The sequence below is a fragment of the Columba livia genome, chromosome 23 (assembly GCF_036013475.1).
Source record: "Columba livia isolate bColLiv1 breed racing homer chromosome 23, bColLiv1.pat.W.v2, whole genome shotgun sequence".
In the NCBI taxonomy this organism is placed as follows: Eukaryota; Metazoa; Chordata; class Aves; order Columbiformes; family Columbidae; genus Columba; species Columba livia.
In genome coordinates, this window is record NC_088624.1 from 569,437 (window position 1) to 594,775 (window position 25,339).

At 47.5% G+C, this 25,339-nt stretch overlaps 1 protein-coding gene across 3 annotated transcripts in view; it reads left to right on the forward strand.

Annotated features, from left to right (window-relative positions):
* The first annotated feature begins 11,245 nt into the window (after positions 1–11,245).
* Positions 11,246–25,339, forward strand: part of TANC2 (tetratricopeptide repeat, ankyrin repeat and coiled-coil containing 2) — a 122,123-nt gene continuing 108,029 nt past the window's right edge. For all 3 annotated transcript variants that reach the window (XM_065039142.1, XM_065039144.1, XM_065039145.1), the window contains exon 1: positions 11,246–11,702. The gene's annotated coding sequence lies outside the window, so the exon portion shown is untranslated. The remainder of the gene's footprint in view (positions 11,703–25,339) is intronic.

Consider the following 25,339-nt stretch of genomic DNA (forward strand, 5'->3'; position numbering starts at 1 on the left):
CAATCCTTGTAGAAATGACAAAGTTAATATCAACACTAAATTGACTGTGATTAGTCACATATGTCGGCATTAACAAATGATGACACTTGAAAATGCCCCGTGTGCTTTTATTTTGAGTTTTGTGCTGTGCGTTTACCATTCCCCAGAAATGCTCATCGGGGGAAGTGATTTTACATCCTGCCTATTGAGCAAATAGTTTGTGAAAGTTGGTATTTGTTGTTTAGAGAGAATAGATTTCAACACTTTGGGAATAACTGATCATCCCTATTGTAATGCGGTACAATGTCCCGGCCTCCGCTGAACCAGACCGGGTTCTACGTCCTCGTGTGTATGATTTCAGCCCGGTGTGCTGCCAGCTGAAACGGGTCCTTTTCATCTGTTGTGGTGAATGTCAGGTGAGGAACTGTCGGTTCTGACGGCAGCGGTTTCCCGTTTATCCTCGGTCCGTGCATACACGAGTGGGTCCTTCCCGCCTGTGAACGACCAGTGCTGCCAGTCCCATGGAAAATGTGTTATTTTCTATACTTCTGGAGGCATTCTGCCTGTATAATTTACCTGTAGATTATGAAGGATGGAGTGGCAGCGAATTAAAGTCTTCATTCAGTTTATTAGTTGTATTTTAAATGTTTGATCACAGTGAGGCTAAACCAATGTGATCGGCTATGAGTATGTGTTACAAATGACTGTAATATTTGGAACGGATCAGATGAAAAGCGATTCCTTACATTTCTGGGCAGCTCTAGCTCTGCACATACTGCATTTCCAGCAGATGTTTTAAACTCTGGGCAGCTTTCGTCCTCAGAATGAAGCTTTTAATGCTCGATTCCCTTTCTGCACATGCATGAAGCAGCAAAGCTGAAATAAAGGTGGGGAAAGGCCTCCTCCGTTAGGGCAGGAATCAAGACTCTGCAAGTTTCTGTTGAAATATTTGTTCAGGAGTGTTGCAGACGGTCGCTGTTGGACATCTACCCCTGATTTATTATGTAAATGATGCCATTAGGTTAAAGGGATCTGCTAACTTACAAACTGTAGCGTGCTACCCAATCAGAGTTCCGTTGGTAGAATCCACCCTGCTAAGACATACGCGTTGGACTAAATTGCATCTCCGTTGGGTGCTCTGTGTGTGATGGTCACCTCCCCGTGAGCCGTCTGGACGCGCTCCGGGTTACACGGGAGAAAGTTGGTTTAATGAATTTCGAGCAAGAGAAACTCAACATGAAAAGCCAAGACACACCAGGAATAAGTGACTGGAAATGGGGGCGCGTCACCTAGGGAGGAAAAAAAAGAGAGAACCAGGACAAATCTTTATCTGCTGTTTTGTCAAAGGATTCCTGTTCTCAGACACGAAGAAGTTGGTGTGAGACAAACACGCGAGCAGCTCCTGTCTGTGTTAGCTCCTTCTGGTGCTCGGGATGCAAGGAGAGCAAGAAAATCAAGCCGTGTGACTCGCTGTTTTCCAGGGATCTGCTCCCTCTGCAGATATTTACAGGTTGGCTTTAGGAAAAACCTACAGTTTACAGACTGCCCACTGCATTTCCATTTTTATTGCAGGTTCACGTTATTACTGCGTAATTCATCCTATAAATGCAGAACCTATGCGATTAATGCTCGATTAAGGAAAAATGCAGGAGCTGCTCTTCTGCTCTGGTGTCTTTTACCATAAATCTTTAGGGTAATGCAGTGATACAGCCTGCATCTCTGGATTTTCTTCAACCCCGCTGCTCCGTTGAGACCGGAAGGTGTTGACGTCCCCTCCCGTAAATCTTCTCTTTTCCATTCTAGAGACGTGGCTGTTGGGCTTGAAGAGCTCCAGAGTCGTCTTTGAGCAGGAACACGACATTTTGTACCGAAATAGCCTAAAACAGCCACAGGGTCGTCCTGTTGCTCTGAAAAGTAACGCGTCAAACATTTAACACCTGGTAAGTGCTGCAAGTGTTACTTACCAAACTGAAAGCTATTTTCATTTGGAAAGGGTTCCAAGGCTTGACAGTGTTTCCCACACGTTCCTACCGTCCTCCAGCTGGGGAGTTTGGAAAATAGCAGTGAAGCGTGTGGCTGTGTCGGGAGGGAAAGCTGCAAGAGGCTGGAAAGGTGTTGGAACAATCCTTTTCCAAGTGCATTGGAAATCAAAGGCAATCTTATTTTTCTAATAAAAATCTCTGTCAGAAATGTCTGACCTCTTCGGATCCTCTTACCGATAACGAAGCGCGGGGGAGAGAAAAAGAATCTGTTTTTCCAAACACCAAACCAAACTGGTATAGGAAACGACATGAAAACAATGAAAATGGTGTTAGAATTGCAAAGCCAAGGATTTAAACAGTAGGAAGGGAGGGAATTGAGGCTCTAATTTGATTATACCTGAGCTGTCTTTGCCATGGGCCCCATTTTCTTTTACATCACCTCTTAGATGGTTGTTAACGCCGAGGCAAAGGATGGATAGAACGTTAATGCTTTAGAAACACTCGAGGTTGATGGCACAAGAATAAGTAACTGCACCAAGCAGAGGGAACAGGCGCCAGACTCGTGTTTTCCAGCTGCTCTCTTTTCATTATACCCTGAACTTGTTTCCCGCAGTTGTGTGTTTACGGAGCTGTCAGAAGCCCCAGCGGTGGACCCGCGATGTTTTCAATGGACCCGCGGCAGATGCACCAAATCACCGGGTGAAGAACCTTTTGGCTTCTGTACGGTGAATAGATTTGTCCTGAACACTTAGCAGAACCATGGCGTCTGGAGGCCTGTTGGAAGCAAGGAGAAAGAGGAGGATCCTTGCACGGGAGGAAAACGGAGCTAAAAGGCAAAAATCTCTTCAGATCGTCAGCTCCGTCCCGACAGCTCAGCAACGCTCGTCTGCGTCTCTTCCAAAAACCACAGCTTTCAGTCCTCCTGCTACCGATGAGGTTAATAGATGGCTCATGGTAACGGCTCTGACGTGTTAGTGTTTGTTTGCTAAATAGAGAGAAAAACAAAAGGGGAATGCTGCTAAAATGATCCCTCGTGTTCTGAACAAACGCAGACGGCACTGGGAGCTCTGGTTTGCTGGCTGGTTGGAGCTTCAGGAGTGGTTAATTTGCCCCACTCTCACCTATAGGTGCCACTGCTGTGAATTAAACAAACTATAGGAAACGGCAACAGCGACTGAATAAACAAGCTGTGTTGAAATAGCGTTGGCTGGATAAATGACGGGTTTAATGGCATCCGCTGGAGAGTGGTTTTGTCAATACCAGTAATACCCCAGTGTTGTAAATAAGGAGGGTCTGGGACTGGAGGATCAGCAGCTGTCAGGTTATGGATTTTTCCTGTGTTGAAAGGGAACAGAAAAGCACCGGTATCGCTGCAGGACAATTAAATCGCAGTTTGCGTGGGACGGGGCGCAGGTCTCATGGTGGCAAAGGCAGAAGCTGCTGTTCCTCCTCCAGGAAAATCACCTGGTTTTTACGGCCCGTTGAAAACGTGTGTTGGAGAACTTTGGAGAAGTGTCCCTGCGTCTCGAAGCTTGCCCGTAGGGAAAGAAATTAGCATTTATTTTATTTCGCCATTATTAAGCCTGTTCATAGGATGGCCATTCAAGTACCCCAACCTGGTATATGGTCGATGCTCTGAAAACTAATTAACAAAGTAACTAGAGCAAACCCACTATTAGCTATGCAGGGAAGGTAACGCTGACAGAAACCAACAACAGGGGCGAACAATTAAGCAGATGGACAGTTCTGCAAATGACTCTGGGATTTACAGGGGGAAATGTCTTCAGAAGGCAAGGGAGCTTTGCAATTTATTTGAGCGGAGCCCGGATTTCACCTTGAGCCTTTGAGGCCAACAGGGACCGTGGATATATCTAGTGCAACGTACCTGGGATGCAGAACCCCCAGAGAAAAGAAGTCATAGGATGCAAAAGTAGGAAAATTGGGCTCTGATTAGGGTCATGCAACCTTTTTTATTGTGGGGTTTTTTCCGTCCTGTATGAAGGTCATAATGAGGACGTACCAAGATGGATGGATGATGGCAGAGCAGTGGACGTGATCTACCTTGGCTTGAGTGAGGCATTTGACACAGTCTCCACAGCATCCTCACAGCTGAACTGAGGGAGTGCGGTCTGGATGAGCGGGGAGTGAGGTGACTGTGAACTGGCTGAAGGGAAGAAGCCAGAGAGTCGTGGTCAGTGGGGTGGAGTCCAGTTGAGGCCTGTACCCAGTGCAGTGCCTCAAGGAGCAGTGCTGGGGCCGGGATTATTCAATGTATTCATCAATGATTTGGACGAGGGAATAGAGTGACTGTCAGCAGGTTTGCTGGTGACACCAAGCTGGGAGGAGTGGTGACACTGGAAGCTGTGCTGCCATCGGAGACCTGGACAGGCTGGAGAGCTGGGCAGGGAAAAATGTAATGAACCTGGATAAGCTGTGAGAAAGGTTAATTTGAACAGCATCGTTCTCTTCTGTGCCGTGATACAAATGGTTTTTAAAGCTTAGGTGCTTATTTTAGGATCACCAAGACGCAGCTCTCTTTATTGGCCCACAAAAAAAGTAAAAATAGATGGATGGGGATTGTGCAGATGTATGTGAATAATTCTTGGCAAAACCTGTTATATATTCCTCAAACGCTAAACCTTAAGGCATTTCAGTCTTTCTCTCATTTCCAGTTACACATTTTGCTGCACCTAATACTTTTTTATATGAGATCATTCTCAAATATTGCAGTTTGTAAACGGTTTTCCTGGTGCTAGGCGTTTTTTTTTCTTTGTCCTAAAGCATCTTGAGCGCTATAAATATTATTTATATAGCTGAACATCAAATGGATTGCTAGAATTAACGATTTCTGTGTCCTCGGTCGCTTGCTGCTGTCGTGCGGCGTTTTCCCGGTGTGTGAGGAACGTTTTCCCCTTTAACCGGCTGGGCCACTCTTCTGTTCACACGCAGGTTCCGGAGCTGAGATTGCAGCGTGTTTGAACGCAGCCAAGAAGGAGCTGTAATGGTTCTCCTGGAAGTCGTTCAAAAACCACTCCCGGTGACTGCGCCGGGCGCTGTGTAAGGCCCCAAAAGCCATTTCCAGGGAGGTATAAGGTAACGGGTGATAATTCGCATACTGGAGGCCTGTATTAAGAATGCTTTTGGAAGGTGACATTAAAACTTCAAGGCGTATCTTTTTGGCATGCAAAATAATGTATCTAAATCTTAAACTTCCTGGGTCAGTCCTGTTCTGTGTTCGTTTGGGTACCTGCCTGGGGGCTCTCCAGGAATTCGGGTACCCGGCTCTTCGTTCAGATAGTCCCTTTCCCCAAGGGGTGAGAATTATCCGCCTTATGCTCAAAAGAGTAATAATGGAAAAACTCTTTCAAACTCCAGCAAAGTCTGGCCCTGAGCATCTCCCAGCTACAAGGAGTCGTTCTCTCTGTTCTGTGCTGCGTTCCTTACATGTGGCCTTTCTCGGCCGCACAAGTCATGCCGTAACCTCCACCGGTTCTTGCCACCTCTCTGCTCAGAGTTATCCCATGACTTATTTAAGAGACTCTGTGGAGGAGCAGTCCGCAGCTGTATGTATCATGGCACAGATGCCTGAGTATTTCACCGTCCGGCTGGAGGGCAGAGCACCGGGAGCAGCACCAAGTCCCACAGCCGACCAAATGTTTTCTGTACTTTTTCTTGCTGTGCTTTGCTTGAGTAATCAGGACAATTCTCTGTTAAGCATAAAAGTAAATGATTAGAATAAAGATGTGCTGAGCTGCTTGACAAGACTTGAGTACAGGGTACAGAATCTGTGGGTGTTTGGCACAGCCCCAGCACTGCAGATATTTTAGCTCTTGCTTATTTTTGATTCTGTTCAAATATGACTTACCTTAAGAAAATTAACTGCAAAGTATCTGATGTTACACAACAGATACTCATAATGGAAAAAATGGCATGACAAAGCTACAGGCACAAGTGGTAGAGCTGAAGTGGTTTTATCTGGGCCTCAACTCATTCTGGAGCACTTGGGCAATAATTAGTTGCATACAGAGTGGTTTGTTTTATCAAATCACCCTCTTCCAGAGAAGAAACCCCCAGAAAAGCTTCAGCTTTGGTTCTGTTCACTGTAAATCCTTTGTGGATTTCAAAAGCAACCAGGATGGGATGCTGAGGAAAGCAATACTGTTCCTGGAGGGATTTACACATGGAAATCCTTCCTGGGGACAGAGCAGCAGAGCACCCCGGTACATCTCTTCCAGTTCAGTACCCAGCCCCCAAACTCCCTTTTCTCAGGATCCCTGCACGGCGACACAGTGATGTAGAAACTGGATCCCGCTAGTTTTGCATCCTAAAGGGACACGTCTACTTGAGGTGAAGAACTCTCTCCTGCTTCTGGCTAAAACAGTGTTCCTGTCCTGCCCATCCCAGGATGCGTTTTATTGCAGATAATGCGGAGATATTCCCGGGCTCCTTTGCCAGGAGTGTGCACACAGCGAGGCCAGTGGTAGCAGAACAACCTGTAGCTCTCCGTCCGTTTCCAAATGTCGTTCTGGGCTGCAGGTGTCGCATCTGGACCGAGAGGAAGAAACGACTCTGGTGTGTGGGCTGTACCAGTGCAGAAACCAAGAGATGAGACAGAGGCGAGGGCTGGGATAATAACTGCCAGCAGGCAGCTGCATCAGCTGGAGTGAGGACACCGTTAAAAAGGAATTGCAGCGTCAAAGCAGCATCTTTCACCTGGTAAATTCAACTCGTCTACAGTGTCGTTTGTCCTGAAGATTTGGATTCCTGTGCCACAGCACAGCGCTGTCGTCTCTAGCAGAGGGATCTGTCACTAAACCACCAGCATCTCCAGGGTGTGAAACAACAGCAGCTCCACGGCACAGCACAGCACAGCAGTTCACGAGAGCGTAAGGGAAAAGGTTCCAGTACAACCGAGCAGTTGGGAAGGGCTGTGGGAAGGGAGTACAGACAGAACACAGCATAACGGGCCGAGCAAGCTGCATCTTGATTGCGTTCTTGCCTTTGAGATACACGATTCTGAAAAAGAAATGGCCAATAGGTGTTATCAGTACCGGGGTGACCACAGAAGCTGTGCAGATCTTTCCAGCTCTCACGCGGGGCCGGGGAGCTGTCAATGCGGGGGCGGGCACAGGAACGCTGAGGGGATCAGTGGAGATGAGGAAAAGGGAAGACCCGCACCCCCTTTCGGAACAAGAAAAGCTGAGGACAGCCCACACGTGGCCCGGAGGCAGCGGCTGTGCTGCTGTTGGAAGCCAAAATCTTCCACCAGTACACACCTACTTAACAATACCAGTTGGGTTAATTAAGAGAAGGTTACATTTTGGTTCATATGCCTTTGGAAAAGTGGAATAAACAACAATCTTTGTTCCCTTGGGAGAAAAAAGAAAAAGTGCAAATTGTGCCAGCTGGTTTGTAACGTGAGAGCGCTTTACACGGCGTATTTTCACAGCTGTCTTATCAGTTTCCTAAACTGAATCAGGGTGGAGCAAACAGTTCAGGAATGTCATGAAAAGAGGATTCGGAGCTTTGCTGTGGTTCGTGATAATGCTGCCCTCTTGGATAGTGGATTAGAGTTGGAAGATGCTGCTCCAGATAGGAATAACGCTTTAAAAATATTCCCACACAAAATCCCGCAGCTCTCGTGCCTGGAGTCTGCACGACACGTCCTCGGCCCTCTCGATGGTGCCGTGCCGAGCGACGTTCGGACAGGAGGCACTTCCGCATCTCCTGCCGGGTTCACGTCTGCAGGACGCGGCAGTTTCTGCCCCTGTGACTCATGTCGGGGGAGCTGAGGGATCTCGAAGCTTCGCAGACCTGGGTGCTTGTTAGAAATCGGCGGAGATCATCAGCTCCAGCTTAACCCGCCGCTGGGCGTCGGGTCTTTCCCTGCTGAAGACAGAGGGGAAACCCAGACTGGGTTCAGTGGGTTCAGTATCGCAAACTAAAAACCAGAACTACAGGGAGGGAAGCGTTTCAGTGCTGTTACATCTAAAGAAAGTTACCAGGCTGTTTCCCCTTTATCAGTGTTGCTGTTTGGTTAATGAAATCACCGCTCAGACCAGCACTCATACAGTGCTTTGCATTTTGGTGCGGGGAAGCAGTAAAACCAAAAATCTATGTGATTTACTGCGTGAGTTGCACAGGAGGCACGTTCTGGAGAGCCTGGTGTGCTCCGCTCGCGCCGCTCGGGGTTGATGCGAGACCAAGGACTGTTCAGCACTCTCACTGAACATCATTTATTCCGTCACTGCGGAGCGTCGCAGCGTATTTGACAGAAAGAAATTGAGTGAACCAAAGCTGCTTCCTTTCGTAGAAATGACTATGGCTGAAACTCTTTAAAATACAGCATATTAAATCAACTTTGATATCGAGCTTCTGACAGTTTCACTTTTAAGTAGCCTTACATATTTTGTTGGCTTGTAAAATACTTATCGCTGGTTTAGAACTGGTATTTTTGTGAGGATTTCCCGAATCTCATGAAGGGGAGCAGTATTATCTCCCTGAGATACCACAGGCATCCGCTGCAAGTTCTTTTAGTGGCCTACGAACTCATGCGCAAAATAATGTGTGATTTACATCAACTTTATAGTGTCCTGAGTTAAATGCTTTAATGATGAAATTCAAGATCATCTATTTCAGAACTCCCCAGGCCACCCGACTAGATCTGCCTTTCGTTAGTTACTGAGGGTGGCAGAGCCTGTGTTCTCTTAGACTGCTGAAGTGTGAAGAAAAGGAGCATCTCACATTTGCAGGATTGCGCTGGGATATTTTCTCCACAGGCATATACTTCTTAGATAACAAGTATTGTAAGCAATGTTTATTTTTCATATGGTCACACTTATTAGAACCATCTAGGAGATGATCTGATGGTATATATGATTTAAAAGACGGAATGTTTTTGTATCTTCCTGTAGGGATTCTGGCTGTTTAGGAGACAACATCTTCTTTATTACAGCCAATTTTTTTTCGCTGCTGTTGTGCAAACTTTGTGTCGGTTTGCGGTCCAAACATAAAGAGTTGATGGAGGTTTTACATGAATGTTTTGGCTCCCTAGTTCACCAGAGATGTGGTTATAGTGCTAAGGGGCGAGATGTTACAAGTGTGGATATGACACCACGGTCAGGAACGAGAACCCTCCCCTCACCCTTAGCTCATCTGCGAAGATTTTAATGCAGTTTGGTGATTTATTTATACTGAAGAATCACAGATGGTTTGGGCTGAAGGGACCGTCAAGCTCCCCAGCGCCATGACAGGGACATCTGCACCAGCCCAGGGTGCTCAGAGCCCCGAGCCTGGCCTGGGGTGTCTCAGGGATGGTTCATCTACCCCCTCTCTGGGCAATAAATGATATTTAGGCCCTGTGGCTCCTCCCGATCGTTATCTCATTCCCTTTGACTTCTCAGCTCTTTACTGGAAGCACCAGATCCCCCTTCCCTTCCACAAACACATCTTGAAACCAGTTTTCTTGGGAATGACACGAGTACATATATAACGTGGTTGACATCAGTGCTGAGAATATTTCCTTGTAGGCGGAACTATTATTCCTCCTTGGTGCTGTCACTGTGCAGTCGGTGATTTGCTATGCTAATAAGTCGCTGAAGGAAAAACGGGAATTATTCTGGCCATGTATTCCCCTCTAGTTTATGCGGTTTAAAAGGGCTAAAGGGCAACAGAAGACGAGCAATTACATAAAGCACTTGTGCTGGAAGAAATGAAAGAGACAGGAGGCGACAGATTTAGATGAAAATATTTCTGGAATATTTCCCCCCTGTGGCTTTATTACTATTATTTTTTTAAAGTGCTTGTTGCACCGTTGGATGTGATGCCATCCCTATGAAACCTGAGGATTCAGGGATAGCTGCTATAGATTATATATATATATGACATATATCCACTCAGTCCGATCCCAGCTTAATTCCAGAAACTTGGAACATCTTTATCAGCACTGCTCACAAACACATGAACAAGCCAAACAGAGCTACCTCCAGTTCTTATTACACTTCCTAGGTATGATTCTTTGTATTGCCGTTTTTGTACAAGCAGTTTTCGTGACTCACAACTGCAGATTGCCCTGTTGCTTCATTTCTTTGGTCATTAACGGGGCCCCGTGGGCAGACGTGATGTAAAGCTCGGAGCCGTCCTGGGCTGAGATGCAGGCGGGTAGTGCGCTCCCCGGTTTAACAAGGTGTCCATCCCAAGGGAGTGTAGATACTTTTAATTAATTTAATTAAAGGGAACATTTTGTACTGGACTAAAAAGATTGTTTTGTTGACTAAGACCTAAATATTAGTTTTCTCAAAGGGAAATAACCAGATAAAAATTCCAGTTTTGTTTACCACATACTTTTTTTGTGCAAAATTAATGATTTAGCTTGATGATAAAACCAAATTCCTGTCACTACTGTATTTCATGCACAGTGGACAATTAAGCAATGCCAATATGCTGATTGAATTGCTAGTTGCAATGTGTATCTTAAGCTATTTAGGTGAATTTAAATGTTTATATTAGCTTTAACCCATAATACAGCTTTTCCTGTGTTTTCCACCTGGTTTTCAACTCCGATCTTCTGGGGGAGGATGAGTAAACCGCTTTGGTTTTCAGGTGTTATTCCCAGAAGTCTGTTTTGTTGTCCTAATAGCAGCCTGGTGTGTCTGCAGGGCAGATGTGCACACGGGCGGGAGGCAGCGCGCAGCGCTCGCGTCCCCGTCGCCGCGTTCCCTGTCACGGCCAAACCCCCCCGGCCCAGCGGAACCTGCGGGAACAGGTTCCGCAGCCACACGCGGCTTTCAGATGCCGGAGTCACTCGAGGGCTGTTCCCCGCAGCCGCCCGCGATCGCCTCCCTCCCGTTCGGCGAACGCGATCGCCCCGCGGGCGGGACCGGCTCCCGCCGCCCCTCACGGCGCAGCCCCGCGGGGAAGGGCCCGGCGCCGCCTCAGCGCTCCCCTCAGGAGGGCGCCGCCCGCGCCGCCTCAGCGCGTGCCCCCCCGCGGCCCCGCCCGCCTCCCGCTAAAGTTTCTCCCGCTCGCCGGGCGCGGGCGCTGCGCGGGCTCTGCCGGCGCCCTCCCGCTCGGGGTTTATCGCGGGCGGCCATCGCGGGGGCGACGGAGCCGCATCCCAGGTACGAACGAGGCGGGGGAGGGCGCGGAGGAGCCGCCCGGCGGCGCCCCGCCCTTCCCCACGAGACCTCCCCGAGCGCGGGCGGCGAGGGGCGCTTAATTTGCATAACCACGCCCCCTCCTCATGAATACCCAATCAGCCCCGCCCCTCCCGGCCGGCTCACCTCCGAACGCGGGGGGAGCCCAGGGGCACGCGCGCCCGCCGCTTCCTTTCCCCCTCCCACCCGGGGGGCGAGCGCCGCTCGCGCCGTTCCCGCCCCGCCCGCTCCCTTCCCCCCTCCGCGCGGCGCAGCGCGCGCGCCCGTGAGGCGGCGGCGGCGGCGGGAGCGCGCTCCGGAGCGAGCAGAGCAGAGCAGAGCGGGGGGCAGAGGCGCCGCGGCCGCCGCTCCCCGGGGGAGGCCGCGGAGGGCGGGCGGCAAGGGAGGGAGCGACCGGCGGAGGGAAGGAAGGAGGGCGCTGTGGCAGCGAGGGAGCAGCGGCGCCGACGAGGAGGGGGCGAGACCGCCCCCCCGCCCCCCCCCCCCGCCTCCCGTTCGGGCGCGCGCTCCCGGCGATGTGGTGAGAGGGAGGCGCCCCGCGGCCGGTGCGTCTGTGAGGGGCCGCCGGGGAGCCCCGCCGCGCCAGGTAAGGGCTCCGCGGCCGCGGGGGTGTGTGTATGTGTGTGTCCGTGTCCCCGCCACCCCCCGCCGCGACACAAACGGGAGGGGAGGGGGGGAGCCGTGAGGGGGCGACGCCCCGCGACATGTCGGCGGGGAGCGCTGTCTGGGTGGAAATCGCGGCGGTGCCGCACGCGGGGGGGCCGGGCCGGGCCCCGCACCGAACCGCGCCGCGGGGGGGGCGGGGGGCGCAGATCCCGCCGCCGTGTCCGTGACAGCGGGGCGGGGCGGGGGCGCCGCGCTGGGCTCGGCCACGGTCATAAAACTTGCGAGAGCTGCGGGTCGAGCGCGGGCGGCTGCAAAGGTGGGGTCGGGGCGGGCGGCGTTGCAGGTAGTTTCAAAAATTCCCTGTTTTTCAGTGAGAAATAAGGTATTTTTAAGAGAGCAGCGTTGCAGGTATTTTCAAAATTCCCGTCTTTTCACTGAGAAATAAGGTATTTTTCAGAGAGCAGCAGGCAGGCTTTAGAGGTGAGTGAATATTTCGGGTGCAAATCACGTGCTGCAGGATTCAGATCCGTCCCTTTGGGCGCTGAAAAAGGCGTTTTTCTTGCAGAATGGCCCCGTGTTTCCAGGGGCTGTGCTGCAGGTGGGGACACGTGAGGCAGACACCCGCCCGGGGTGCTGGGGGAAAACGGGGGTTAAACAGCCTCCTTGTTATTCCTCCCATAGGGTGAGTAAGGAGTGTGGAGCCTAATGACACACGGTAGCTTTCTGTTACAGGCGTGGGTTGGTTGTTGGGGGCTAAAATGTAAAAAAGACATGAGAGATGATGAGGCAGACAGGCTCCTCTCAGATGCGTGTTTTGCAAGGAAAAGATGTTTTCATCCTCATCTGCGTCGGGAAGTTCAGGAGCATATGGTAGACTGTAAACTGGTTTAGAGGATGATGCATCAGTATGGATTTTAGGCTTTTATACAGGTGAAAATAGCGGGAGGAAAATGAAGTATCTGGAGAAATTAAATAAATGATGAAGGTTAATTAGTGCTGCTGGGGAGTGTAGCATAGCTACAGTGTACTGAATGGAGTTAAATTAATCTTGAATTGGGAGAAGAAGAAGAAATACAGCAAACGTGCCATGGAGAACAACAACAACATGGCCATGAAGCCCTGGTTGCAGCAGTGCTCAGGATGGAGCTTGGAATGGTTCCTTCAAAGTGCTGGGGCTTGGGTGTGCCTGGTTTTTCTTATTTAATCCTCAAAACTTAAAACGCCAAGACATCCATTCCTAATGTAGGAATTGAAAAGAAAAGAAGGTAGTGAAATAAGTGCCTTTTGGTGAGAACATACTGACCAGAGGCACCTTATGTCTGGGATACTTTGTGCAGAGGTATGCTCATCTAGAAAATGTGTGATGAACACCCAGTCCAATCATGAAAATACAATATATTGCAACTTGCCATACTCAAAATCCCTTTTATTTGGTTCTGTGAACAGACTATAGGCGGAAGAAGCCCAGTAGACTATGGTAAGCCGCCTGGGGTCTGTGGCCATTGTGACGCTGGGGCTTCTAAAAATATGAACAAATTACGTAGAGTTCCATTGCCTTTTTTTGTAGTAACTCTCGCTAAATGCATCATTACTGCAAAAGGCTGTGTGCTCGGAAATTGCCACCGATTTCACGTGGGGGGAGAGGAAGTGCAGGACGTGTCCTGCTGGGGTCCGGCCTCTGCTCCTGGAATGTCGCAGCGCGCTCGCGCGCAGATTTAGTCTTGTAACTACAATGTGGATTGCTGCTTATATATTCAGTGTGGCTGGATGACTAATGTAGTTTTATAAAATAAGCTACTTATCAATATCGATTGCATTGTAGCAATTCCTGTCTTTTCTGGAGGTGGATCAGCCGAGGGGCCAGTAATGCCTGTAATTTCACGTTGTGAAATGTTAAAAAAAATCTTTTGCTTTAAAAAATTCTTCACAAAAAGTCCTAATTTCTTGTCGTCTTGACGTCCAAAGCTGCGATTCTTTAAACTTCTGAGTGAGGATTTCTTTAGAGCAGAATGAGAGGACGAGACGACTTCCTTGGACCTCCAGACAGGCAGGTGGCTCCGAGGGTCGTTTCCTGGTGAGGTTAAGCTGATTTTAAGAATTGGTGTAAAATCAGTGACCTCTGTCCTTTCTCTCCCACTCTCTCTTGTACCGAGTGAAAGGCTTGAGAGGTAATTTCAGGTTGGCTTGTGCTTTGCTTCTGGTATAATGAAGATGTGCCAACCCCGAGGGATGTTTTTCAGCATCCGTAGAAGGTGCAGAAGCTGCGTGGTCGTACAGGACCCGGTGACGTTGCTGGTGAGGTCTGTGGGAGGTTCCGATGGTCTCCAGTGAGAGCAGAGCTGAGCCTGCTCCTTGTTTCCAATGATAATCTGAAGCCTTCATCTTGAAATAACGTGTTCATTTTAACTTTGAGGTAGATTGTATGCCTGTTGCATTCACTGGAGATAAATCAGTGTTTAAAGCTCACTGCATCTGCAAGTATTTGCGGCCACGGAGTGAGCTACATCATTCATCTCTGGTGTGTTTGCCAACTGGATTTTATGAGCTTTAAAAAATAAATTCTAGTTACGTTACTTAGCCCCATAAAATAACGGGACTGGAATAATTCTAAAGTGCACTTGCTTGGTTTGCGTTTGTTTAAAAAGTAATTAGTTTAAATACAAACCCTACATTAATTATAGAAGATAGTAGCTTGCGTTGTGTACTTAATATTAAGAAGGGATAAACAGGGAATTTAGAGCCCAGTCTTGAAATTGTCCCACGTGAAGCTGCCCCGTCTGATAGAGTTGGAGGTTCTGATTAAGCAACCCGGGACAGAAGGGTCCAGTTTAGTGATGGGGGTGGTGGACAAACTGGAGAGGAATTAAGTTGTTGTCGTAGCGTGGAATTGGCTGGGCAGTGCTGATGAGGGAGCAGAAGTTGCTCTAGTTGGTTTTGAATAAGAGTGCTGTGTGTTTTGGGAGCTGTGGTGGGACTGCGGCCTTTCTGGTCTTCAGGAAGAGGAGCCGTTGAATAGCCCGTAGAGTTCCCTGAACAGTCTGGGTCTCTTCCCAGGCAGCATTTATTATCTGTCTTTCCAAAATGTGTCAAATAAGCTAATTTATGCTGTGATGTGAGAAACTCCATCTTGAAAACTGCCCTTTAAGAGAACATAATTAGTAATGTTATGTAAAAAGTATAGTATGCTTTTTTGACTCACATTTGGTTTTGTGCCACATTGCGTGATTGTTTGATTTCAAAGGAATCATTACTTATTCATGGTGTTTAGAAAATACATGTAGTAATTGGTTTTGTATGTGTTCTGTGTGAAGGAAACCTTGGTTGGAGTTTGTGGGTTCCTTTTCTTGCTAGGAGTGGAGGGCTGCCTAAAAATGGTGCCTTTTCGAACTCCAAATGTGAGGGCTTCTATTATTATTTCCCTCCCACCAATCCTTTTGCTTGACGAAGGTGAGAGTCAATTGGCTTTCCCGCAGGAGTGACCTCAGGTAGCAGTCCTGAAGAGCCGATCTGGCGAAGGCGGGCGCGGGTGCTCCAGGAGCGCGGGTCGGCGAGTTCACCTCGCTGTTCCCATCCCGACGAGTCTCCGCACGCCGCTGCCGAGGAACAGCGCTGCCGAGGAACAGCGCTGCCGAGGAGCGAGGCGCGTTCTCCGGCGCCGGCAGAGCTCCTGAAGAGGGGGGTGAATCACGCGTGTTGACATTTCGGCTGTTACCAGTATTTGTTATTTATTTGTCCTTTATGAAGAGAACATATTGGTGAGTGCAGGAGTATCTTCCAGAGCGCACTGATGGCTCTGGTGCTGCGAAGGCTGGAGCTGCTGGTGATTTTTCTGGTTGGCTGGGGAGTGATTTGTTGTTGAGATATTTCATAATCATCGCTTCGAAGTCTTGGAGCAACTGGTTGCTCGTGAGTTTTTTGCCTGTACTAAAAAGAATAAAATAAGCAGAATATATCCAAAGGGAAGATCTGTATGAAATGTCCTTTCACCACAAGCGGTTCCAGTCGTGTTGCCCCATTTCACATAAGTTACTGAGAAGTCACCTGATGAGTGTTTCTGAGCTCGTTATGCTGATCAAAGCAGAGAAAGCTCAAAGCTGAGCTTGTTCCTGTGCGGAGCTGGAAGCAGATGCGAATAGCACATCAAGTTCCTGTGTTATCCAGGCCTTTCCAAAGCTGGGGGAGATGCACACGGGCCTTCTTGCTTTTCTGCCCTCAAATTCAGCAATCTGGAAGTTTGCAATCATTTCGTTTAGAGGAGGCTGGAGTAAGACGGGAGATTGGGTCGTCATGATGAGGTATTTTTTACGTCCTGTTTTTAACTCCTCCTGTCTTTTTGCCGTTGGAAGAGGTGACTTGGCTTTCAGAGACCAGTGGCACTTTCGCAGTTTCCATTGTGTGATATTTAAAAACTGAGGCTTGTGTAAATACGTCACTGGGGAAATTCAGCTGAAGAGCTGAACTGCATCTTCTACCCTCATCTGCAGGGGATGTTTTAACATTACCAATCAGACCAGCTTGACAAAGCCGTTGGGGTAAAATTCCCAAATATCAGTGGAAGGGGTAAATGTGTGCTTTTTCTCTGAGTCCCACACCTTAATGGTGGATATTCTGTTGGCTAATTCTTACTTATATCAGCTTTAGTTGCTAATTGTAATGATCTCAGATTTGACATTTGTAATGATCTCATTAATGAAAGAATATTTTGGATAAATGAGTTATTATTTGCAGCGCAGGTCACAGTGGGATTTGTAAGTAGTTAACGAGAGCTGCGGGTATCCCCGGCTCAGCCACATGGCTGGCCAAGGTGAGGAGAATAATCCCACTTTCCTGCCTTCCCCGGTGCTCCTGCCCTGGGGTATGTACTGGTGAAGTCCCGTTTTGTCCCACTGATCTGGCACAGTGGATTCTGGTGATGCCTCTTTCCATCAATGGAATCAGCTTCTGCCATCCTCTCTTTCTGGGTTGATTTCCCATAGACTTAGTATTAATGAAGAAATGTTAAGAAGTAAAGGAACACCATGCAACCAGAGCGCAATGGACAGTGAAGTGTGCATCTTTCCCGTTGTCGGTCCTTTTATTTACCTCTTGAGGTGATTTTCCCTTGTGTCATACTGCCCATTCTGGCCTGTGGGGTTGTTCTGCGTGGAGAAGGTATTTTTTAGATAGTGGTGTGCTCTTAATGTCGCTGAGCAGATAATTGGGATGGGCTTAGGCGGGCTGCTGGGTCACAGTGCTGCAGAAGAAAAGCTTCAGCACCCGGGAGATTATCGGACAAACAGATAAACAACTTTCTATCCTTCAGAGGTTTGATGGAATAGAAATGGAAGGGTTCCTAGAGATCAAAACCAGAGTAAAATATAGTGGTGATGGATTTTTAGAAATACATGATGCTTGGAGCAAAGAGCCAAAAGGAAGTGTGTTGAGCTTTTAGGGGAGTTTTAAAACAGAGCCAGCGGAGGGGTGCACATGCTGAGTGGATACAGTGGTTTGAATGACCCAAATTAATGTTTGTGCTTGTGGATTTTGTTGCGTTGCTCCAGGCTTGCAGGCCACAGAATGACCTATTAGAGGATGACCTGTTGGAGAGCAGTGTAGGGGAAAGGGACCTGGGGGTCCTGGGGACAGCAGGGTGACCATGAGCCAGCACTGGGCCCTTGTGGCCAGGAAGCCAATGGGACCTGGGGTGGGTTAGAAGGGGGTGGTCAGTAGGTCAGAGAGGTTCTCCTGCCCCTCTGCTCTGCCCTGGGGAGACCACACCTGGAATATTGTGTCCAGTTGTGGCCCCTCAGTTCCAGCAGGACAGGGAACTGCTGCAGAGAGTCCAGCGCAGCCACCAAGATGCTGAAGGGAGTGGAGCATCTCAGTGAGGGTGACAGAACACTGGCCCAGGCTGCCCAGGGGGTTGTGGAGTCTCCTTCTGTGCAGACATTCCAACCCGCCTGGACACCTTCCTGTGTAACCTCATCTGGGTGTTCCTGCTCCATGGGGGATTGCACTGGATGAGCTTTCCAGGGCCCTTCAACCCCGGACATCCTGGGATTCTTTACGTGACTTTATTTTTAAGGATATTTGCACAATTGTATGGATGTCAGGCAGTTGTTCTGTGCATATAGCTGTATGTTGCTTAATCTGTTACTTTCTGTAGTTGCTTAAGTTAGGGTGCTTATTATCTCTTCTAGCAGCTTTTGCACTTCTAAGTAATCTTAGTTTAATAGCTAATTTATATTTTATGAAGGGAGAAATCTCCCGTTTGATAATTTAATGAGGATTTTCTCCTCATATTCAAATAATTCTTTCCTATTTAATTTTCAATGTAAGATTTAATTAGAAGACCCCAACTCAATTTTCTGCTGTTTCACGCCGTTATGAGATACTTGGTTTCACAGTTAGAACATGAAATGTTTGCTTGAGATCTTAGTGAGCAGCTTCCCATTGGCACCGACCTTTGTTTAACACGTGTGTCAAGGCATCCTTTACTTTTTTTTGCTGTTAGGAATGGGGATTTAGTGTCACAGGCACCATTAAAGAAAGGAATATTGTTCTTTGAAGGCTTAAGCTGTAATGGAGCTACATAAGCCCACCCGCTCTTTCCTCAGACTGGTAATATTATCTGTGTCTCGATTAAAAAGTGAGATAAAGCAAAGGCAATGGTGACAGCAGGCAGTGCTCCGCCACCTCCTCAGCAGAGGTGGAACGAACCATCTGGCACTATGTGGGTAGCAGTTAGCCCAAAAAGTAATAACAGTGGGAGTTCTTGCCAGTTACAAGTTGTGATCGCAAGCCAACTGGTGTGGTTCTAAATCCGCGTACGTTTCCAGAGACAAGGAGATGCAAGTGTTTATTTTTGCCAGCTTGAGGAGTATTTCAGTCGCAGGGGTCTGTGCTGAGCTTTGGGTTGCTGGTGTTTGAAGGAAGTGTGAGGGCAGTGAGTCGGGGACCACGGGCTGCGGTGCCTGCGGGACCGTCCTCCAGGCACTAAAGAAGTGGGAACGATGTGGTTTTTAAATTATGTAAGCCCCCACTTGCATGGTTGGAACTGAGGAATTATGTTAGAAGAGTGAACAATGAAGTGGTCTATTGATTTGAAGTTGACTTTGCCAAATGGCAACTGAAATATTTCGGTTCTCCCTCCTTTGGCACTACCAACTGATGTTAAACAAATCGCCGCTACCTGCTGTAGGGTGAGAAGAACTTGGCAACTGGGTGAAAAATTTCCTGTGTTGCTTTTAGGAGCACGTTTGATATGGTGGCCTGTGGTATTTTTGTCTGCAAAGTTAGGCGTAGCGTCATTGGAACTGCTGTAGAGTGGATGCAGAACGGGTGAGCGAGTTGCTTAGTAACCTGGGTGACAGAATTGAGCGTGTACTCGCGAAACCTGTGGATGCCGTCGGCTTTCAAGGCCTTGCAGGGGTGGGAAGGAAGGATCAGATTCAAAAAGATGCTGAAAAATTTGCAACTTAAAATATGAACAAATTAATTTCTCAGTGTTTATTCTGAATAAAAAGAATGGTCAATAGTATAACTACAGGAAAGCAGGAACAGTGCAGTTTGGAGCATGCAAACCTGTAAATACCCACAGTGAAAATTAACCCCCTCCATGTCATTTGCACGCGTGTGTACACGCACACAGAGCAGGGGACGCTCGGGGGAATTGTGAGTCTGTGACTTTTGTGCCTATCTGGACTCTTCCTGCAGACTTGCTCAGACCCGGAGAGCGCTGCGCTGTGCGGACAGGCTGCGGACACGGGTTTGCCAGGAGGGCTTCTGCTGTTCTGACTCAGGTTATCTGATTCGGCTGCTCCTACGTCAGCATGAACGGCCTGTCTCTCTGCTGGGGGACTGCGCCAGTGTCCCCCCCAGCCTATCTATAACTGCAAGTCTTCATCAAGTAGATAGCTTTGCGTTGCACTCTTCTTTGTGGGTATACCCGAGTGTATTTGTTTAGTTCTGTTTACCGAGCTGTTTCTATTCGGGAGTCTAGTTCCGCAGAATCCCAGAATGTCAGGGCTTGGAAGGGACCTGGAGCAATACATAAAATAATGCTTTCTCGCCTTTCCCCCAGACTTCTCTCGCAGAGGAAACAATCATTTTGGTTTCACGTGGCTTGTGTACAGTGACTGTTGTAAGGAACAAACCCCAGCTCTCCTTGACACTAAGGCTGACAGAACTATGGCTGCAAAGTATTTATTCCCGACTGTCAGGGCTGGTTTTGTTCGTGGGATTTCCCAAACCTGGGCTAAACTTCCAAATGGTTTCGGTTTTCGGAATATTTTTGTATGTTGTGACACCAGCATAAAATGGAAAACTGAGCTGAAAATTGTTGACTTGTATGTTTTCTTCTTCCTGATGTGCATGGTTTGCAATAAGAATAAATGCTGTAGCCTTTTTGAGCTCTGTGCAAGGCGCAGGGCCTGGCTCCAGCACTTCAGTGTATGCAGTAATAAATGTGTCTAGACCAAGCTTGGGCGAGTTTAAAAAATAAGCCCGTGTAACATCTATAATGTTATATGTGAAGTAATCTTGGACACATCTTCATTGTGTTTGGGGAGAAAAAGCTTTTATTTTGATGTAGTACGTGCCTGTGTACATTAAGGCAAACAAGGTTGTCAGGTTTTCTGGAGTGCCTGTGGAGGAAGGAAAGTTCGGTCTCACTCTGGAATTACTGCAGATAATTCAAAGGAACTACGTAATTGTTATGGAGGAGGAGCGGTTGCTTTGTGCTTTTTAGATGCTCTGTAGCACATCGTTAAAATGGAACGGAAAGGAGCTGGACAGAAAGCAGTGTCTTGTAACAACCCGAGCTCCCGTTCCCTGCTGCTCGCTGGTGTCGGCGCTGCTGCGCCTGGAACGCTGCTGCCAGTGGGGGCTGATCTGATTCTTGTTTTGATAAAACACAAATAGGAAATGATTATTAACAGTATAAATAGTCAAATTAAATTTATGATCTTCGTCCAAGTAAGAAACCACTTTAAATGTTCATCACTTTGTTTGCGTGTTTGATGTGCCTAGTTTGATTGCAAGATTCAGTATTTATAGTTGGTTGCTTTTTAGATGAAGAAGTGTCCAGGTTTCATATTGTATTGTCTGTGTAACTGTGAATCCAGTGTTTTCCTTTAGGAAATGGCTTTTATCCGTCTGCAGTTTGCTAGCAGGGTTTTACTAAATTACGTGTAGAAATGTTGTAGGCAAAGCCGTGAGACGCTCAGGACGTATTGTAAGAAAGCTAGAGAGAGAACCTGATACTTTGTCAGATGTGTTCAGTTTGTTTTTTCACTCGGGTTGTGTTGACTTCTGGTATAGATATCAGATGGTGAGCTTTTGCATGTTACTCACTACAGGAACATCAGGTTGGTTTTCCTTCCTTTATTTGTGCTGTTCCTCTTCCTCCGCCCTCCCCCTCCTCATCCTGCTGTTGTTTCATCTGTGCAGCGTTGTTTAATTTGAGTATTGGGCCAGCACTTGCTCTTTGGTCCCTCCCGTGTTCACGAGACGCGCGGGTTTTCAGCAAAGACTTGGTAGGGTCTGCTTCACAACCACCGTTGATGTACTTTCTGTTCACACACGGTGACTCTCTGTGAAATCTCCTGGATTGAAACCATTGGTATGAAATGAAGCCCCTCGCCTTTCCATGCTTAAGTGGTTTTTATGGTGCTTCTCATTAGTAATGGGAAGGGTTTAAGTAAATTAGTGCACACAAAAACACTCCTTCCCATTTCTCTTTTCCATTGACGTGAAAATCTTCACAGAATCCCAGAATGTCAGGGGTTGAAGGGCCCTGGAAAGCTCATGCAGTGCAATCCCCCATGGAGCAGGAACACCCAGATGAGGTTACACAGGAAGGTGTCCAGGCGGGTTGGAATGTCTGCAGAGAAGGAGACTCCACAACCCCTGGGCAGCCTGGGCCAGGCTCTGCCACCCTCACCAGGAACAAGTTGCTTCTCAAATTCAAGTGGAACCTCCTCAGTTCTGTAACTCTTCAAATGTGCATTTTCAGGGTGGAATCAGAAAGCTCGGAGTTGTTGGCTAACAAGAGCAGGATGAAGCAGAGCTTGTGTATACAGCGTGGAATTCTTCTGCAGTGTGCTATATGCTGTGGTTTCAAGTGTGCTTATACAATGGCATTATTTATAGTTTAAACACGTCGTCTTAAGTAGTCAGGCCTATTTTAAATATTACTTTCATACTTAATAAAAGATAAAAGGTGTATAAATATGCCCTTCAAGTGCTTATACATGTGTTCCCTTGTTGGAAGGCTTGAAGAAGTGACTTAAAGCGGAATATCCACTTCAGCAAAGTCACAGTTTTCCTGCACAAATATAGTTAGCCAGCTACCAAAAACAATTAAAGCCAAGTGAAACAAGCTGTCACTTAAATCCCCCTTTCATGGCTGTATTTCACTCAACATTTAACGTATCGTCTGTAGTGCTGGCAGATTTTTTGTTCGTTTCTTACTGAAATCCCTGTTGAACCTTCAGCCGCACTGGCAACACTGGGACAGGCTTGGGATGTTCACAACTGCTGCTGTGTCCGGTGGCTTTTCAGTGTTGTGAGATCTGTGGGCCGTTGGGTCTCTTCTTCCAGTTATTTGCTGACATCTTTTAAAATGTCAGTTAATTACAATAAGTCTCCCAACCTTGGATTAGTCTGGAAGGAAAATGTTTTTCTTGGTGTATACTTAATGTAACCCATCATTTTATGGTCATGTTGGCATGTGTGTTATGAGCGCGGTACCCAAAGCAGCCAGTTAATAAATAATGACCGATCTGGAGATAGAGCAGAGAGGGTGGACAAACAGGCTGTACTGAATGTTAATAAACACGTTATGGTGATTAGTGTCTAAAGGCATTAGAAAGGCGAGGCCTTTGTAGCACTGGTCATTAGAGCAACCAAACAGAAATCACTGCGCTAGTAGATAAGTTGGGAATTTTGATAACCATTATTAAGTTGTTGAAAAAAGGGGATGCTCCACTAACAGCGTGGAACTATTTCCCATTATTAGTATGGAACTATTTGTGAAGCGGGAAATAAGATGGAACCTGTGTATAATTCTCATATAAAAGCAGGAGTCCGAGTCGCTAGGGTAGCCCCATGTGGATGTCATCTGGATTTGACGTACGGGGTGGTTGGACGTCTGGTGGTACGTGTTGTTTGGTTTTTAAGCCGTATGGGGTGAGCAGGGAACTCTTAAAGCACGTGAAAGCACGGACAGTTTTCTCTTGGGTTTTTCCCTATGGTTCCATTGGTGTTTGGCCACTTTCCCGTAGTTATTTAGAGTGGTGATCACGAAGAAACTGTTGCCAATTTAGAATATGGTAGAGTGGCTGCTTGCTTAATACTGTTGAAAATCAGCCAAGACGCAGCTAATTATGGACCGAAGTGTGATGTTGTATGGTTTTATTTGTGGAATTCTTGATTTATCAATGGTATACGTTCCTACGTAATGAACTCTGTAAGTACAGTAATTATATATGGGAACAGATGATTCAAATCTTAATTAGAGAATAAGAAGTTGAGAAGACAAACTCTTTATCAAGATGGAAACATGAGACTTGTTTTCCGGATTAGTCCCTAATAAAGTTAGGTCAGTTGTATTTACGTTATTATAATGTAAAGAGCATTGCCACTTTCCCAATGTTTGATTTGTCAGCTGACAGGCATCATTAAAACACACATTTTGCTTGCAAATGAATTTGTGTGAGTTAGAACTGGAATGGAGACGATTTTTTTGTCACTATGTATTTTGTTTCCATCGTACGTATGTGCGAAGAATTGAAACTGTGATCTTTATTTTATTTTAGAACAGCATCCAGGCTTACTCAATTGATCAGATGAATACCAGCTGGTGCGACTGACAGCCAAAACTAGAAAATAACCTCATTTAGTGATGGAAATCCCTATTCATGAGACCATTTCAGAGCCTTTCTCCTTTCCAGCAGGACTGGTTGAGCAGCATGTTCTGATCGCTGGTGTAGAGTATGGTTTGCGAAGACAGATGGTCACTGTGTTTCATGTCTGTGTGTTAATATTCTGTTGATAAAAGTATGAGTAAGTTGTTAATTTCTCTGGGAAAATATAATTAAACTGTTGAGATCAGGGTACATGTGACCTATACTACGTTTGGTTTAGAGGCTTCAAATTCAATTAGATTTGCAAAATTGCTGTGAATTTTTACCTGTTTGCTTAGGTTATGGGGAAAAAAATTCATTGCATTGGCTGCTTGAGGACGAATAGAAAACGACTCTTACATTTCACCCTGTTAACTGTAGTAGGCAAGGCTGCTGGAAGGTAAAGGGGCCCAAGACAGCTGGTCAGTGCTCAGGGACTGTTTCTAGCGGGCACAAGATCAGAGCATCCCGACACGTGGGAAGTCAAGGAAGGAGCCGGGAGAGCTGCGTGGTTAAACAGGAACTGCTGGGGATGCTCAGGTGGAAGAGGAGAGTTTCTAGACCATGGCAGGAGGGGCTGGCCGCTTGGGAGAATATCAGGCTGTTGTCAGAGGGTGTAGGAGGCAACTAGGAAAGCTCAGGCCTCCTTAGAATTGAACCTGGCGAGAGGGGTCAAGGACAACAGGAAGAGCTTTTTCCAATGCGTGGCAGATCAAACTAACAGCAGAGGCAATGTAGGCCACTGATGAACGAGGTGGGTGCCCTGGTGACAGAAGATGCAGAGAAGGCAGTTTCCCAAGTCTTGGGAAACGGGAGAGGTGCCTGAGGACTGGAGGACAGCAAATGGCACTGCAGGCTTCAGAAAGGGCAGGAAGGAGGACCTGGGGACAGGTCTCTAGACCTCCACCCCTGGGAAACTGATAGAGCGACTTCTCCTTGGCGCCATCTCAAGGCATATCAGGGAGAAGAGGGTCATTAGGGGCAGTCATGAAAGAGCAGTGTAGGGGAAAGAGACCTGGGGACAGCAGGGTGACCATGAGCCAGCACTGGGCCCTTGTGGCCAGGAAGCCAATGGGACCTGGGGTGGGTTAGAAGGGGGTGGTCAGTAGGTCAGAGAGGTTCTCCTGCCCCTCTGCTCTGCCCTGGGGAGACCACACCTGGAATATTGTGTCCAGTTGTGGCCCCTCAGTTCCAGCAGGACAGGGAACTGCTGGAGAGAGTCCAGCACAAATACACACACATGCGGGTACTAAAATCAGCGCTCTGGTCTTTTTTGATAAGTACCAAGATGTTTCTTGTGGCTCTTTGATGAACTTTTTATAAGTACATGATGACAGAGCAAGGGGCCAAGGGCTGAACTCTTGATGGAGTGTTGAATCCCTTCATGGGAGTTGCGTTGGTGTAAGGACTGAGTTTAAAAAAAACACCAAACACTAAGGGGACTTTCAGGATTTTTGGCAGGCTGCAGGAATAGACTTGGAAGTACTGTATTACTTTTTAAACAGTATCGAAGGCAAGTGGTATCTCTTATTTGTAAAGTGGTGAGAGGGAAGACTCAAGTGACCAGAATTCGTATTGATTAACAGAGATTTAAAAGCATGAGCATTAACCTTTTAGTGGTGCTGCAGAGCCGGGGCTGTGGTGCCTTGTGCGGTGATGCTGTAGGGAGGTGAGGGGTTCACTCCTGGGGTGGAGCGTTGCGGTTCCGTGCGCGCAGCGGGGCGGCGGGAGG